At 41.6% G+C, this 14,711-nt stretch overlaps 1 protein-coding gene across 5 annotated transcripts in view; it reads left to right on the top strand.

Moving 5' to 3' along the window:
• SEMA5B (semaphorin 5B) overlaps positions 1-14,711 on the top strand; it is a 271,124-nt gene that overhangs the window by 81,973 nt on the left and 174,440 nt on the right. For all 5 annotated transcript variants that reach the window (XM_032114157.1, XM_032114158.1, XM_032114156.1 and 2 more), the window contains exon 2: positions 2,360-2,420. The gene's annotated coding sequence lies outside the window, so the exon portion shown is untranslated. The remainder of the gene's footprint in view (positions 1-2,359; positions 2,421-14,711) is intronic.

Genomic DNA, 14,711 nt, shown 5'->3' with positions numbered 1-14,711 from the left:
TGAAAGATGAAGGCTATCCCATCTGTCTATCTGCTGCGTTAATGGAGAGATTGAGAAAGGTTTCATGCTGTAACCCAAGAGGGAATTCAAATGTCTGAGAAGAAATTTCAGGAGAAGGCTCAGTGTCTTGCAGATCAAAGGGTTCGTTTAGGGAATCCTCTATTCTCTAGCCAAAGGGGAGCTATTATGTTTAGAGAGGCAGTGTGCAGACCAGAATTCTTCTGCTGATGAAACCTAGAGTTTGTGCTGTCTTACTTTATAGAAAAGACTACCTACCAGTCCTGGAGGTTTAAGCTAACAGATGGATCTTGTTTTCTAACAAGCTGGTATGCTGGGCTCTGAGCTTCCTCCTGGGATATCACCAAAGAAGCATTTCCACTGTCACCATTTTAAAGAGCAGGAGTTAGCTGACAGTGAAGACTGAGTCCTTTTGGTGGGTGCTCTGTCACCCCTGCGTTCCTTTGGGTGTCCCACCTTCAGGATTCAGCCCTGGCAGAACAGCTTGCAGAAATGTTTGCATCTTCATCCCTTTCTCGTGACTTCTTCCATGAGGAAAGACTGATAGGAGAAGGAAGGAAATGTGAGAGTCTGTATGTGTGTTAATCTTAATACGTTGAAAGAGGGGACTGTGAGTGCCTTTTCTGTGTTATGGAAATGGAATGAATGAGGTTTCTTGAAGGAAACAATTGCTTCAGTCCTCTCAGTGAATGGCATGACTGGTTCCTCTGTTTCTGCAGTTTGGTTTTTTTCAGATGGTGCTACATTTATTGTGACTTTCCTTTATCATTTTTTCCCTATTTTCCCTTTTTACCCTCCCTTTCCCTTTTTCCATTTCACTTTTCCTGATTCATACTGTATAGAAGCCATTGTCCAAAAAAGAGTTACCAGGGTGGTAAGAAGTCTGCCTATGGCTAAAGTCTGATGGCCCGTCCCTGAGTGCAGCACCTTAACCTACAGAAGCCCTCTGGCATTATATAGAGTTTTGTCAGACCAGATAGTAGTTTCCCTGGAAAAAGCATTTTGTCTTTTTAGTATCTCTATTCCTTGTCTATGATGTAGCGTTAGCAGCAGGTGCTCCTTCTCAGGAGCACAGTGAGGAAAAACCCATCTGCTTTGTGAATGCTCAGACATTGCTCTAATGGAAGCCATGTAAATAACTAGATAAATTATTTCACTGAGATTGTCTGTCGAGCATAATAGGTAGCAGGGTCAGAATCTCTTTGCAGTGATTCATTTCTTACTGGCTGAGTGGGATTTTGTGCTCACAAGCTACTGTACAGAAATGTCCTCCAATTTTGCTGTCTCTGTCTTTTCCCTGCCTATACTTCTAGCTCTTTGATCTCTTGCTAGTGAGCTCCAGGGAGCAGGGACTACCAGGGCCGATGTCTGCACTGTGCTCAATGCAAAGAGTTCAGGCACAGGGTAAATTATTATAAAATAATAAATTATTACAAATAAATAAATAAAATAATAAATTATTACAAACTAATCTAGAATTTGTTAAATTTGTCACAATTTTTTGCCTCTTTACTTTCATGAGACTGTGATGGAATTGTGGGGTTTGGATAAGACATAAAGGTGAAAATAGTGAGAATAACCTTTCAGATGTGGGTTTCTTGAGCAAATTTCTTCATTCTGAGCTTTGCTTTTGGTGTTTCAAAGAGGGGAATAGGGGCTCACAGCCAGTGTGCAGGCTCTCCCCTGCCACGCCTGCTGTGAGACTGGGGGCAAATTGTGTAGGCTGCACTCACATATCTTCCATCTGGCTGCAGCTCCTGGATTGACTTGAGAAGTTCAAATAATTCTTGACTAACGTGAGCACATATGTAGTTCAACTGGCAGAATGGAAGGTGAAATGAACTCCAGCAGGAGGGAATGATGGGGCACAGTGATGGGTGGTGGGGACAGGAGTGTCCCCAAAGAGAGCGCTGCAATGAGATTATGTGTTCACAGCCTACATTTCTCCCTGGTGTAAATCTCCCATTTGGAAACTGGGACAAGAGTGATTTCTTGTCTCTTCTGTGAGGATGAAGCATTTAGGATTATGAAAAGTTCAGACAGGGCTGCACAATTTCTCAGTCAGATTGATTGTGTTAAAATATTTATCGTTTCCACAAACATTTGCTGCTAGCAGATCTGTGGGCTAGGATTTTTGCAGAAAGCAAATAATTGCAGCTGAAGCTAGTGTTGGAGGACCTTCAGGTGAGCATTAAAAAAACTTTTTACACTGCTTTGTGGTTAAACTTAAATAATATTTTCATTCTATTTAATTTCTGAATAATGTCAAAATTCTTCCCCATCTGGTAGAAGATGCAATTAGAAATATCCACTGAAGACTTGTTTTCTGATGTTTCCACAGGTCACTTAAGATTTTCACTGGAGCATGACTTCGAATATGACACTTCAGTAATGCAGAAGCTGTAAGTAAATATTATCATGTTTGCAGTCCTTGTTTAAGAGCTGTGTTTACACTCTTTTCAGAGCTTTGCTAGAACTCATCTTTGCTAGACTCCATCTACCTCACAACAAGCTTGCAGGGAAGTCACTGAGAGATGACATGGTTTCAAAGTCGATCATGCCATTTTAGATGCTTTGCTTTATCAGCTTCTTTTTTAATCTAAGAACTCCAATAACTCTTGCCTAATCTGCAGGAAGAAAGCCCAAGACATCTGTATTGCAGGAAGTGTCACAAGCAGACAAAATTAAAAATACCTCATTAGCATCTATGAGCAGTGAATAAAATGCAATGATACATTACCAAAAGCTGGTTCCCAGGCCACAGGACAAAGGCCAAGGCTTGTGATACCACTAATTAAAAAGGTCTACTAAAAGAACAAATGGACCCTAAAGGCTGCTGATCTGGTCATGTATTTGTTGGCCTTTGGTAACTTGATGTCAGAGTTCAGTATCTTAGGAGTCTTATCACAGAGGTAAGCTTTTGGGCAATTTCTTGTTGTGAATGGACAAAAAGGATACAGTTTCCTTCTCTTTCTCAACTTTTTCCATCTTTTTTGAAGGTGAATTAGTAAGCTGCTAATTTTGCTATCTCTTTTCTGAATTCTGCATTGTTTTTCCTAATCGATTCTCTCAGATCTGCTCAATCTCCATTTAATTCAGTCAGCTACTCAACATCCAAACCTTTTGTAATAAAGAGAGTGCTAATTTTTCTGTTTATTTCAATTGTCTTTTGTCAGGTGTTATCATATAACTCAGTCATCCGGCATTGGAATTTGTAATTTAATCAATAAAGAAGGCCATTTTTCTCAAGGAGATCAAGGAGGAAAGATCTTGAGGAAAATGCACAGTGAAAGGAAAGTGAAGAACAAAAAAGGGTGATAGGAACTGTGTTTGACATTTAATAGCTGCACACCTTGGTGGCTATACTTGCCTGGCAAGTAGCAAGCAAAAGAGATACCAGTACTTTAAAATTAATGGATATAATGATTTTGCCTGTGCACTCATCTTGCAAAATCTAGAGGGAGAATCATGGATAATACTTAAGTTGCACCTTGCACCATCTTCAGGTGTTGGCAACCCTGTACATGAGCAGTACTGTTCACAAGAGCAGTTTGATATCAAGAGAGACACCAACAGAAGAAACTTTGCTGTGTGAGCTCCTCCAGCCTTTCTGCTCACATGGCTTTTTATTGTGTTGCTGTTGCTTTAGACAAGGGTAGAGGAGGGATGATCTGTGGCCTCCCTTGATGTGATCACTGAGGGGCTCAAGGCTTTGCAGCACAGGGATGCCCCTGCCCGCAGTAAAAGGTGGCTGTGGCCTGTAAACCTGCTCTGTCCCTGCCTCTGGCTTTGCTTGCAGGCCTTCTGCTGCCCCAAAGGTAGGGGTGGCACTGGCAGGATGAGGGGATGGCTATTCATTGGTAGCAGCGAGAGCTGTCCTGGTTTCCTGCCCTGGCCCATCTGAAAGAGCATCTCTGCTCGTTCTGCTGGAATTAGGAGGTGTGAATTTTGCCCCAGGGGTGCAGTTTATTTTGCATTCAGCCCCTGGAAGACATCATGCCTTTTGCACACTGCCAGGCAGCTGTGAGCAAGGCCTGCTTGGGAGATTAAATGCCCCACTGGAGAAGCACTTCAGCTGGGTCACAGCTGGGAGTCTTTCCTTGGCCCCTTGACTTCACAGCAAGATTGCCTGGGCAGATCTCAAATATCAGGCCTCTGTAGAGTCAGCCATGGTTTTGCTGATAAATTTTTTATAAGTATTATGGTCTCAACTTGGCAAAGTCTGCAAAACACAAGATGAAAGGTATCAAAACTATTCATTCAGAAAATGTTAATATTTAAAACTACAGTAAATCGTTTGGTGTTCAAGGCAGGTCACAGTGCTCCTTTGCTTATGTCTCTCCCAATGCCTGGTTGTTAGTGCTGTAGCCACATTTTCTGCAAATCAAACATTGAGCCAGCTATTGAAACACCCATCTTGTAGGATTTTTAGAACATATCTTTTAGTTGAAGCAGGCATGTTAGTAAAGAAAGACTTAATAATACAACATTTTGGAGAATTTTTAATACATGATGCGTCGCATTTGTCTTGAAGATTTTAGTACACCCCTTGAATGCTACTTCAGATTGAATAAACAGTATTTAGAGAGTCTTCAGGTGCTTATTTTCAACCTGCATTGACAAACCTTTCCTGTGGTAAGCACATAGTTTCTTAAGTGTCTCAGTTTGAGACAAATTTAGGGGGAAATGCTCTGGAAGGAACATCTCCTCCACGGAAGGCAGATTTCAGCATTCCCTCCCCCACCGATACGAGAGGAAATTCTTAGAGGAAAGTGAAAAAAACTATTTATTTAACAAACAAAGTGCCAGCAGGGCACAGGAAAAATGAATAACTCTTAAAATATTAAACCTCCTCGATGCAGAGAAAGCTGGTGGATTTAGAGTTCCCTCTGTAGCTGGCTTGACCCCTCCCGAGGGGCTGGGATGCAACGTCCCCGCAGCCTCTCTGCTGGTCCACGGGTCCGATGATCTGGTTCTTGGATCACAGCTAGGCCAAACAGTTCCAGAAGAAGAAGAAGTTACCAGACGATTTCGGTATGCTGGTATGCAGTCCTGGAAAAAACCCTCTTGCCTCAGCTCACAAGCTGGCTAGAAGCAAGAACCCACTCTCTCCCGCTTCAGGTAGAGCCGAGCAATACAGGGGAGTGAGTCCTTGAACACAAACCGTGCTGAGGAATTTTCCCGGCTCCCCCTCAGACCCAGCATAAAGCTGCAGGACCCATTTCTGGGCAATAAGCAGACAATAGGGAAACAGAGTTTTATCATAAAATCACCCCAAGACAATACGACAATAAGAGAATCAAGTATAGAGCTCTACAGTAAATAATCTTATTTTCCCCCACCTTCCATCCCCAACAACACTCTAAGCACTCTACAGTAAAAGCTGTCACTTAACTGGGATAGGGTCTTACCCCAGGGTCTATTAAGTAATAAACGTCATGGATTGAAGAATGCCTGGACAAGTGTTGCATTGGAAGGGGCTTCCCGCAGAGGAGGTGGAGTCACCATCCCTGGAGGTGTTCAAGAAATGACTGGATGTGGCACTCAGTGCCATAGTCTGGTTGACAAGTTGGAGGTTGGTCACAGGTTGGACTTGATGATCTCAGAGGTCTTTTTCGGCCTAAATGATTCTGTGATTCTGTGTGAGTCTGTGAAATGAAATGGAGATGAAAAATTGAAATGGCTTGATCCTAAATTCTCAGCCACTCTTGAATTCAAGTCCTGCTCCTGTTTTGCACAGCTGTACCAGAAAGTTTTGGACAAGAAACGTGTGGAGTGTGCCAATGAGACAGCTACAAAATCTACAGAACTGCAACTGGATGACAAATCACTGCCTCTGCCCTTGGAAAATATCACAGAAGCCTTCTCTTATATGAGCAATATTGTAAATATTGTTCATCTTTTTTTCATAAACCTGTGTTTGAGTCTTTTCTCCAACCTTTCAACAGTGCCAAAGGATTACCAAACATGCACCATATGATTGTTTATGATCCCTGGTTCCTTCTTGTGCATTCCAAATAATGTCATCAAAGCCGGTGCTGTTCTGCCTGTCGTATTTGGCCAAATATGAGAGCAGAGTTTCTCCCACAGAGTAGCTTAATGTGCTGTATTTGAAGATTGACTTTTGGAGCAATGACTCTTTGACTGGCCAAAGCAATCAGTGTTTTGCCTAGCCAGACAGCCTAGGGAACCCAGCTCTAAGAAGCTTTCTGATGAGAACTGTGGCTGAAGACACTTCTCAGGGCTGATTTAGCACTCAAGAGCTCAGAGCTCTGTGGAACTGGAGCTTCTTCAAAAGTAAGCAATGGCACATGCAGATTGCCCCTCCTGTCATTCCCACAGTAATGACTTCCTCTTTTCACCTAAAAAAGAGAAAACCATGAATTATACATTAGTCCTGCTTTACAGTGGTATTTTGCACAAAATCATGCCAGTGTATAGTATGTCCAAAACATTTACATATATGTTCATTAATTTTTCTCCACTTGCTTTTGAGCTGCTAAAACATTTTGAAACACTTGGTTTGGGCTTTTCTTGTCCTGCTCCCAGCACCAAATCACCCATTTTAGTGATTCAATGCAGATCAGGAATTGGGGGGGGGAGGGAGAAGGAACATTGCAGCCACTTTTAGCTTATCTCTTAAAGGATGTTGGGTTTTGCTCCCACTGATTTTTGAATTCAACAGGCTGCAGAAGGACTGAGTGTCATTTAGCTATTAGAGATTTTTGTTTTCCTGATAATTGTGAAGTAGCATCATTAACACAGGCAAATTACCATGCTTCACTGTGCTGTGTCCATGGTACATTAGAGGCCCTTTTCCATTGGTAAAGCTGAGTCTATTCTTCTGGAAAATCAGGGGTCCATTGGCAGTTCTTTGGCAAGTGAGACAGAGGGACTATTTAATGGGAAGAAGAGTGGTCTAATAAAGAGGACGAAGTCGAACATGACAAGTGCAAGGAAAGACAGCAGAATGTTGATTGATAAATCACTGCATAATTGGGCCAAAATATGCATCCATTTTCACTGGGCCAGGGAGGGAGAGGACTGCAGTTTTGGGGTAAATGAGTAACATGATTTTTCCAAAGTGCATTTTAGAAAAGTCAAGCACTCTATCCATTTCTCTTCCCAATAAAAGTGCTGTACTTTCAGCCTGATGGAAACTGGTTTGTATTGCTGAATTTTCTTTTTTGAAATGGTGCATTGGCTTGTGGTGAAGAAATTGGACTTACACTTGAATATGTCTGGATTTTACAAATAGGTTTTTAGTTTAATAAGATTAAACTAATTAACCAGAAAAGTCATTGCCAATGGATTTTACAAGTACATAAAAATATATTGCTTTTTCTTGAAACATTTCATCACCCTTTTCAATGTTCCTTTTTCTTTCCTTTGCCACAGTGACAAAGCACTGTGATAATTTGTTCCCTCATGCCTTTTCCTGAAAACACTGATCTCTGGCCTTGATTGTGTATGTGTGTGTGTGGGGGGATTAGGCATGTGCATATGCATCTATTTATTTCTGACTCAGTGTTTATTTCTTTCTTCAGTGTTGTTCAATGTGTTTAACTTGTGGCCTGAAGGAAAACAGAGCACACAAGCTATAAAAAGTTGTTCTGAAAAGGTTGCTTAAAGTGGCACAGGACCCAAGGACTAATGAGCAATCTCTCAAAGCCAGGTATTAATGCAACTGCTGAAACATTTGGCACAGCAGAGACCCTGAAGAAAGCACTAGCATGATTGTTACCCCTCTGCATCCCTGGGAGTGGATATGTCTCCTGGAAACTCTTCTGAGGTCCCTCATTATGTCAGCTTTGCCTTGCAAGTGAGGGTGGGGACAGAGACCCACTATCCTTCATGGCACGGAGGTCTGTGGAAATGAGTTCTGGTCTCTGCCTGCCTGTCTCTGAACAGTAATGCTCATTTCATCACCTATAGCAATATTTTACTTGGAGGAAAATTTAACATGAGGCCCCGCCAGCCTCCTCTACCCCTAAATTTCCGTCAATTCTCTGCCTGCAAGAGGCCTGGGTAACACACAAGACATGGGCGCATACTGAGGAATTGTAGGATTTCTATTTCCATTACCTCAGCCTTCCCCATGCCCTTGTAGCCTTGCCTTCTGCTTAAAATGCAAAGGATATTAACTTCTATGAGCATGTGGGGCGGTACCCAGGCAGGCACTGCCTTGGGATGACATGGTTTTCCCTGCTCTGATCAACTCTGTAAACTGAAGCATAAAGAGTCTGCTTTGATCCCTAACAACTTTGCTAGTTTGCTTTAGTTACCAGTTGATACAGAGATGACTTAAACACATTACTTCGGGGTAAAATAGAATGTCTGTCCGAGTACATGGCAATGACACACAAAATTAGCTGTTGCAAACAGACATCTCTGTTCACATCAGCTTTGCCCAATTTGTCAAGAAAACATCTGTATCATCTAAAATAAAAAGAAACACTAAATTTGGGTAACAGGAAAGGCTTTAATTCTTTTCTTCTGCAAGCAATGGGAGTGCCCTGCAGGACAGTGCCTTTTTTGTATCACTGCTTTCATTTAGCAGTGGTTCTCACATTTTAAAAGTAAGTTTAGATATTTTACCAGCAGCCTGACATCATTACTAAGGCTCTGCCTGTTTACAGTATAACTGATGATCAAGTTCGAGGAAATTATTACGTGAGGACTTTAAAGGAGATACCCTTTCAATGGGGTGTGAACTTCAACACAAAGCTAGCAGTTGTTTAAAGTCCTTCTGGATTTGTGAAACTCTCCCATGAGCCACACCAAGTTGTGAATGATGCTGCCCTTCAAACAGCCAGAACAGCCCAACACCTCCTTCCAGTAGCTGTGGTGTGAGCAGTATGTGCTGGTTTACGTCCAAGCTCATCCAGTGCTTATTTAATTCTTGCTTTTTTTTCATCCTGTGTTGAATTCCTTGCCTGTCCTTCATATTAAAATGACCTTGTTCCTCCAGGGAAACCTCCCCCGCTTCAAACAAATGGTACCAACACCAAATAACTGCTTTGTGGTATCCAGTTTTGTCCTGCATTTGTTTTAAAGCTTCCCAGGAACCCTTGGCTACTTCGCACAAACTGTTAACTTGAGGGTAATAATTTTGTCTGGGTTTTGTCACAGAAATTCAATTAAGGAGGATTATGAACACAGTTGTAGGCCTGTTTCATTTACAGTTGCAAATGAAACCCAGGCCACACACTGATAGTTTATATAGGAAAGGAGATACTGTGTAGTTTTGAGTGGCTGAATTACCTGCATGTTCCTTTGTGTGGCTTCACTTATTGCAGAACGGAGGGGAGTGAGACTTGCAAAAATTAATAAAAAAGTGATAGAAAAGCGGGAAAGAAATCACCAAGGGAAAAACTGCCCCCACTGCTTTTCCCCAGGAGGCACACATCCCTTCTACACATAATAAACTCCACAGGGAATTTCTTCCTCCTTAGAAAACATATCCCAAAGGGCAAGAGTGAGTAGTCCTTTATTTATTTATTTATTGTTAACAAAGAGCAATATTCTGTTTTCATGGCCTTGGTTTGGCTCCAAGTCCCTGAGCCACTGGGGACAAAGCATAAGGTTTCACTTTTTTTTCAGTTCTTATTTCTGGGCCATGCAAGCCAACTTTTTTATTCCTTTTTTCTCTTTTCAAGTTTTTCTACAAGCAGCTGAATTCCCCAGGTAGAAGAGGGGAGAGAAGGAGGAAGGGAAAGGAGGACGTTTACCATATTGGAGCAAAATTATAGCTGCTGCGGAGGCTGGCTCCAGGTGGAAGAAGTGTGTTTGGAGACAATGTAACAAGAAGGGAATTTGTTTATTTGGGAGATGCCTTTTTAAGTTATGAAGGGCAAAACAAAGGCAAAACTTGTCTTGATGTCCTCTGATGAAATGTCTGTGTTTATAGAGGAGCAATATATCTCAGCTTTGCTTTGCAACAATAAACTTGGGAAATACTTTGCACCACTTGGGAGATATGTGAAGGGCACAGTACTTGGGTCACCCCTTCCTCCTTATGCAGGCTTTGTTCCACAGCTTTGGGCTCTGTCCTCTAACCTTTTACCTGGGAAAAGGTCCCACACTGATTTCCCCAGGGTGTTGCCTGCCTGAAGACATGAAGGATAAGGCTTAGCTCCCATCTACTGACTTTTATTCATAAGGATTTATCATCATTTTGCAGATGGGGAAGAGAGGTGCTCAAAGGTGGAATCAGCTCCAACAACTCAAGGCTAGGCACAGTCCCAGGCTGTTCCCTGTATGAAGTGAGTGTTGCAGTGTCTGCTAAAGGACCTGCCCCATGCATCACCTTTGATTAAAGCTCTCCCCAAGCATACTCTATTTAACAACTTGTGTGCCTCTTGTTTCTTACTTTTTTCCTGATCCTTCAATTCTAGGAAAGGTTATACTGTCCTTACTGTGGTTTCAACAATATGCCTAAGAGGTTTACTGGATTCTTCACCAGATGAGGGGAAATAAGCTCTTTAGTTTCTAGCTTTAGATCAGATACTGTTTCTGTACCTCTCTCTATACAGACTTGACACTGTTGAAGACTGAAAGAGAGGCAGGCAGCTTATTAACTCTCAAAAACTTCAGCAAAATTCACTGTAAGTGATGCAGTGAAGTGTGAACAATATCTACTTTTGCTTCACATCTAGGGCAATTCATCCTGTTGTGAGGGGCTGTTACAGTGATTTATATTTCTCAGTTGTTTTGTGGTAGAGTTGTCTGATGTCAAACCAAATTTCTTGTTAAGGTAAAACCTGGATGAAAAGAGTGAAAGGCCTTATGCAAATGACAATCGTGAGTCTCTTGATTTTTGGGCACCTTTTCTAGAGAACTTAGGACAACTGAAACCAGCATCCTCAGCAGCTTTCAGTCCAGGGGAACATGGCTTTATGGAGAGTATTATGGCTAGATGGATTTAAGTGTGAATAACCTTGCAGAAGTCAGTGGATTCATGCTGACACAAAAATAATGGGGGAGAAAAAGGGGAGGAGTTTTGCATAGCTATCAGATTGTTTTGTTACCACTGATTGGGACAATCTGTCATCATCCAGTTTTGTTCTGTAGTGGAGGAAGGAGATGAGCATCTCCAGAGGGTGGCTCACCATAAGGGCCTTCCCACGGGTGACAAGAGCTGACCTTTGGGACTGCTGATCTCCTCCTGCTGACATACCAAGGCCTTGCAGCCTAGCTTAGCCCAGGTGAATAAAGTAGGGTGAGATGAATCTCTGCCTACGTTTCAGTCACGTATTTTATATTTGGTAGAGCATATAAAAATACTCCATTTTTAGCATCTTTCAATCTGTAGATAGTAGAGTCAGATCCTTAGCCAGCATAAATGAGACAAACTTCAGTACTAAAGAGCTGACTTTGATGGAGTAACTTCTGCTTTGCTCCAGTTCAAGCAGTTTCAATCTCCATATGATGCCTTGATGGGGCTGAAAACAGAGGCTAGACAAAATTAAGAGGATGAAAGTGGGTATTTGTTGAAGAGCCTTCAGGTACACTTTGGGCAGTCAAAAGCCTTCAGAGGGGCTACACCCAAAATGGACAACCAGGTCACGGGTTTTCATACTTTTATAAGTTTGGTCCATTTGCATATTGGGATTAATTCTCCAATTACAAGTTCAGGTAATGAAGTAATTACCCCAAGTTTGTTCCCCCCCTTAAGCCACTTCATTTACGTATTCCAGAGTCTGAGACAGTAAGGTGTCCTTGAAGTTCGGGCCTAGAGAGGATTTGTTATGTCTAACCAGAATGGGAGAACAGTAGCTAACAGGCTATATGGAGTCTTAGAGTTATACACTAAAGCATTACAGGATATGAAAAATATAAAAGCTAAAATCCTAAGGCATCACAGAGAGTTTTCTGGGGTTGTTTCAGCAGTACCTCTAAGCTTACTACCTAAACTTCAGAAAAAGGACAGAAAGGGGCTGCATGGTATGTAAAGTACACATGATTTCAGGTGATATCTTATGATTTAGATAAAGCATTTTAGATTCATGACATCTGGCAGCATTGCTTTCTCAGAGTGTAGCAGAGAAATAATCCTTTCAAATCAACTCTATTGGAGAGTGAAACGTTTTTCACCAGCCTAGTTTAAAAATCATATCTGAGCCTTTCTCTCCTGCTAACCAGTTCAGCACAAACAAACAGTGCACACAGGATGTAGCTGTTTCAGCAGTTTCCCTGGAACCTGCTGTACATTTAAAATTATTTTCTAGCTTTTTTTTGGAGCAGGTTTTTTTTTTCCTATAGATGGTAAAATGTGTAGTTGAATCATAAAGCTAGATAAAGTACTGTGAGCCTGTGTTGGACTGAAGTCCTTTTCATCCAAATAATGACTTTATCTGCTTATTATGAAAGGATTGAAAGACGTGTGGGAAACTAAGACTGAAACACACTCGGGAGCCTGTATTTCAGCATTATGGGGGAGTCTGACCATTAATATGGGAATTAATAACCCTCCAAAGCCATCTCTTCTGAGCAGCTGCAGTAGGAACTGGCAGTGCAGAATGCGCAGACTAATTCTGCTTCAGAGAAGCTAAAATCAAATGTTTGTTACAGTTTTATATGCATACACTCTCAGCAGGAGCCGTTTTCCTTCCCTTTAGGCAAACTCAGAAGAGGTTGAACATTTAACAGCCTCAAACTACCCAGACTGTGTGCCATATGTACACAGCACTGAGCCATGCCTGTGTTGTCAGTCTTTAGAGTCTTCCTGAAAGGTGGAATCTGGCTGGTTGCTTGCAATCCATGTCCTTAGAGGCACTGGAGCAAAATGCTGATGTTGATCAGAAGGGGAAGGTCTGAAATTGTAAGCAAACAGAGAAGATCCATCATGCATTTTCACAGATGATAAAAGGCTGACAGTGGCAGTCTGCTTATCAAATAACTAGATTTATTGAAATAGCCTGCGCTCTCATTAAATAGTTTGCTTTTCATGTTTTTGTTTTATTTCATCTTACTGAAGGTGTCTGAATTTTTTTCCAAACCTACTATTGCTGCCATGGCAAACTGGCTAATTTAGGCCATTTCTTCTGTTAATGCTTAAAAGCAGCGTGGACTGCAGTGTTCTCATCTCACTGACACTGTGGGACCTCAGAGCAAAGCCAGTCCCTGTCATGAAATCCAAGATTCCTGGAAAGTAAATCATAAAAATTAATGTAATAATTATAAGCTTCTTCCTTGAAAGATGGTAGTGCTAGTGATAGTGCTACACATTTCATTTAGCATGTCTAGTGCTGTCAGCTATGCTCAAAAAATGGGGTAGAATTGATCATTTTTAATCAGGAGAGAGAAATGAAATGCAGAAACAAAAATGTTGCTAGCATGATATGACATCCCTGTGCTGAAAGGACCGTTCCTTTCCTAACTCAGCGAGGTATCACATTTTGTGGTTTTGTTCCCAGGGGAATGAGCTGCTGCTTTCCTCCTTTTCTGAAAACATTTGTAAGATGGGAAGTGGAATATTAATAACTGAAAATGCAAGTTGCAGTAATGCCATTTGCATAAGGATGTTTCTTGACCCATGGAGGATATGCACTGTCTGTTGGAGAAAATATCAACAGAGGAACCGTGGGAGCCTGATGGATCTAAAAGGCTACCTGGCAATAAATTTATTTCTCAAATAAATCCCAGTGTGATTCCCAAGACTGGAACTCTGTTTGTAGCCTGCTCTTTTTCCTGGAAGATGTGATGCACTATCAAGAGATCAATATCCCCCAGTACTGGGTGTGGTGCCAGTAAGTAGACATTTAACATGTAGTAAAGGTTTTTTAAGCAAAGGGCATGGAGACAGATCTTTCCTCCTGCAGCATTTGCTTGTTGAAATTTAACAGTCCCGGTGACCTTCCCTGAGAAAGGAAGGTCCTTCTCCAGAAGCATTTTAACAATGCACTGCATGGAGCTCAGCAGCTGGGGTTAAGACTGATTTGACTCTGCTGATATTTTTAACTGTAGTTTCAGGAATTGTGGTTTTCTGTTTGGACCTTTTGGGGTGTTGTTTGTTAAGCAGATGCTTATGCTGCAGAGCCTTCCTTCCATGCAGTTTTGAATGCCAGTGGTACCAAAACATTACTCATAAAGTGCGCACGCTGTTACGATTCGTGACTTTAACTCTTAGCATATTTATAGGCCTCATTTCCATTTTTTGTGGTCTCATTAATGGAGCAGCAATAATAAATCGAAATGTTAATGGGGGATCATTTCACCGACGGCAGAAGGTATTAATGAACTTGATACAATAGTTGAAAGGAAAATAACTTTTTAGTAGTGTAATTTTTTTAACCATCGCCCCAATTGTCTCCTTCCATACATGCAGAATTGGGGCAGTTTTGAAATCATGGGAATCATTTCATATAGACAATTTTTAAATCACCTTCCTGGATACCTTGCATAGGAGGTGAACCATTTGCAGAAATTCCAGTGGGGGCAGCCATTCTGGAAGTGAAGCATGAGGAGACTTTGTTGTAGTCATGGTGGTAGAGATGGAAACCCAGAAAGCACCTTTTGTCTGTGTGAATTAATGACCTTCATTAATAGAGAGTGCAAAGGTGGTCCTCCTTGTATGAAGTGGGCATTTCACATCCTGTTGTGAAATACTTGAGGATAGTGTTAAGATATGGTCTCATAGGGGACTTACTTCCCCAGCAGACAAGGGAATTGTGCCTTAGGTTTCTTGGTGG

The sequence above is a fragment of the Corvus moneduloides genome, chromosome 7 (assembly GCF_009650955.1).
Source record: "Corvus moneduloides isolate bCorMon1 chromosome 7, bCorMon1.pri, whole genome shotgun sequence".
Lineage (NCBI taxonomy): Eukaryota > Metazoa > Chordata > Aves > Passeriformes > Corvidae > Corvus > Corvus moneduloides.
Note: the sequence above shows the minus strand (reverse complement) of the source record. Positions and strands in the feature narration are given on the sequence as shown.